The 2,979-nt window shown below is 44.1% G+C and overlaps 1 long non-coding RNA gene across 1 annotated transcript; it reads left to right on the plus strand.

Moving 5' to 3' along the window:
• Positions 1 to 982: 982 nt before the first annotated feature.
• On the plus strand, positions 983 to 2,224 carry LOC126001327 (uncharacterized). The gene is made up of 2 exons (XR_007492872.1): positions 983 to 1,658; positions 1,750 to 2,224. It is a non-coding gene; the product is annotated as an uncharacterized LOC126001327 (long non-coding RNA).
• The last annotated feature ends 755 nt before the right edge of the window (positions 2,225 to 2,979 follow it).

Below are 2,979 nucleotides of genomic sequence, written 5' to 3' on the forward strand. Positions count from 1 at the left end.
GATCCAGGTCACTTCCCAGGTTCCATGGGAACTCATGATGGTTCCATCTCATGTCTTGGAATGACCCTCGGTCTGTTTCCTGGGGTCTGGGACCCAGGCCTATAAATCTCTCATTTCTGCTCTGTTCCACCTGCTCTTTGCAGGATCTATGCCAGGCTGCCTTGCTCTGGCTTCTTCATCTGGTGCATCCAGGTCTGGCAGGATTTCTGCACCATGCTTTCAGAAGGCCACAGTAGAGACCAGCAGTAGTCTGTGTTCCCTGTGTCCCTGATACTGTCATACACACACACCAGCAGGCCAGCGTCTCACCCTGGTGACACATGGGACCCCAGCCCTAAGCAGGTATCTCTCTGCCACTGACTTTGTGTCCTCTTCTCCTAGATTTTCCTTTAACCTCTCATCCTTTCCTCTTCTCTGCTTCTTTTGTTTGATTCTTTGTTTTTGGGGGGTCCTAAGTACACAGTGGTGCTCAGGTATTATTCCTGGCTCTGTGTTCAGGAATCACTCCTGACAGTGCCAGGGAACCCTATGGGATGCCGGGGATCAAACCCAAGTCAAACGCATGCCAGGCCAGCGCCCTCCCCACTGTCCTATAACTCCAGCGCCCCAGAAATGAGCTCTTTGAAAAGCCACCTCTTGTTTATGTGGAATTCAAGAGCAAACAGTCTTCGTGGTGTTTAGGGAAGCCAAGGTCTAGCTCTCAAGGTCTCCTTCGCTGATTTGCTGGGGTACTTCCTGGCCTTCTGAGCAGTAGTTTGTAATGAACTCTAAACAGATTATTGGACGGAAAAGGATCTTGCTGCCCCCTCCTTGCCATATAAATAGATTTTAATATATCTCCAGTGGTGGAGGTTTTTTCCAGCATATTACTTACTCGTCCAAAAATTTTTTTAATGTGGATTGTTTTTTAACTACCTAAGAAAGAATTCATATCCCAGGAGCTAGATATACATACAGCTGTGAAACCAATGCCTCATTTTTTTTCTGTAGTGTCTTGTCAGGCTGGACCTCTTTCTTTCTAAATGGTAAAATACCTAGTTTCCTTCTGGGCTCAATGCTGAGCATTTGTAGAACTCTTTTAAAAAAGAAAAAAAAAAGTTGATATTATTTAATTTTGGCGAGTGTGTTACAGAAAAAAGCAAAATGTGTGTGAAATAATGAGAAGTCTTAATTCTGGTTTGTTTGCTTCAGCCCTTGTCTCTGTCTTGATATTCTTCAAATCACATCAGAAGAATATCACTTCCTTAATCTCAGCCATAAATAATGATGCTTGTGAAAGTCCATTACCCTTTCCACCCCTCACCTCCCCTGCCCCCTACCTTGGTCAAAGTGGCTGGAGGCTGTGTTGTGTTTTGGTAGATGAAATCCCATTTCCCAGCACCTCCAGGGACCAGCAATTAGCCTGTGCCATTTCCCAGCGTCCTGGGACAAAGAGGGTTAAGGGTTAAAGCCAGACTTGATTGTGTGGTCATAACAAATATAGAATGAAGAGCAAATGGCCTCATTAGCTGGCAAATCAGTTCTTAAAGCCATTCTGGAATATAGGGGAGGCATTATTGGCTTTTGTTTACGAAAACATAATTTTATTTTTGCCTTGGCTCAGAAAACTTAGCTTGGGCAATTCGTGTGTGTGTGTGTGTGTGTGTGTGTGTGTGTGTGTGTGTGTGTGTCTGTCTGTCTGTCTGTCTGTCTGTCTGTCTGTCTGTCTTCATCTTCATCCTCTGGCCTTTAAAAGCCATCATTTATGAGAAGTCTTTTCCTGCATTTGAGTGCAATAAGTTGTATCATCTGGACTTGGACGTGAATGTTCCTTTTTGCCCTCCTTTTGCTTTCTCCGCTGACTCTTTAGTTCTTTGCTGTCAAGTTCTCACATTCAGCACTTAGGTCCTTCCCCATCTTGATCCACCAAGTTTTTAATGGTCTCCCCTGACAGTTCTTTGTCTTTCTGAATGTTTGGGGTTTTAATTTAAGGCTATGTAAGCCAAACTTTATAAGGGAGAGAGACATAGCTGATTGATATCAATTTGTAGCACTGGTGTCTGTTTTTAATGAACTATGTATTCACTTTTTCCATTGCTTTCTGTGGACAAGATTTTTAAAAAAAAAATTTTTTTTTGTACCTGAGTGAAAGGACGTATTTGGTCAGCCAATATGTCATCAGTAAATAAAATCAAATATTCAGAGACTATTTTCTCTTTTGTGACACAATAAAGGATTCAACTAAGTCGCCCAGGTGAGCGTCTGTGTGTGCCTCCCCCAGAGGGACCTGGGACCAATTTTCTCAAGCATTGACGTGTTTTTCTGTGGGCTCTTTGCCCTTAACTGCTGATTTTCACTCTGGAGCTCGAAGCTCCTGGAAGAAAAGGAAAACAAGCTTTTTCTCCTTCCCAAACTGCACCACAGGGAGCTCCCCTACCCACCCACCCCCCACCCACCTGGACCTGGGAACAGATTCCTGCTGGGCTCCATTGTTCCTCGAGTTTGTTCCTTGAACATCTGAGGGAAATGATCCCGCCTTGGAGGCACATCTTGAAGTTTTTTGGTGTGTGTTCATGTGCTCTTGCCTTATATTCCTTTGTTTGCCAATTGGCTCCTTTTGATGAATCAGTCTTGTATGTAAAAAAGAGGACCAAAGGGACTGGAGCTGTAGCACAGCGATAAGGTATTTGCCTTGCATGCAGCCAAACCAGGACAGACCTTGGTTAGAATCCCGGCATCCCATATGATCCCCTGAGTCTGCCAAGAGCGACTTCTGAGCACAGAGCCAGGAGTAACCCCTGAGCGTTACTGGGTGTGGCCCAAAAACCAAAAAAAAAAAAAAAGACAACCAAAGACTTTTTTTCTACTATGGTAGGTTTTGTCCATAGATTCTACATCAGACCAGAAACTTGGATAAAACCAGGCATCTTAGCAGGATCTCAGTCAATCCACCGCAGATTTCTTTGATACTAGGGAAACTGAGGCACAGAGCAGTGAATT

The sequence above is a fragment of the Suncus etruscus genome, chromosome 2, assembly GCF_024139225.1.
Source record: "Suncus etruscus isolate mSunEtr1 chromosome 2, mSunEtr1.pri.cur, whole genome shotgun sequence".
NCBI classification, from domain to species: Eukaryota; Metazoa; Chordata; class Mammalia; order Eulipotyphla; family Soricidae; genus Suncus; species Suncus etruscus.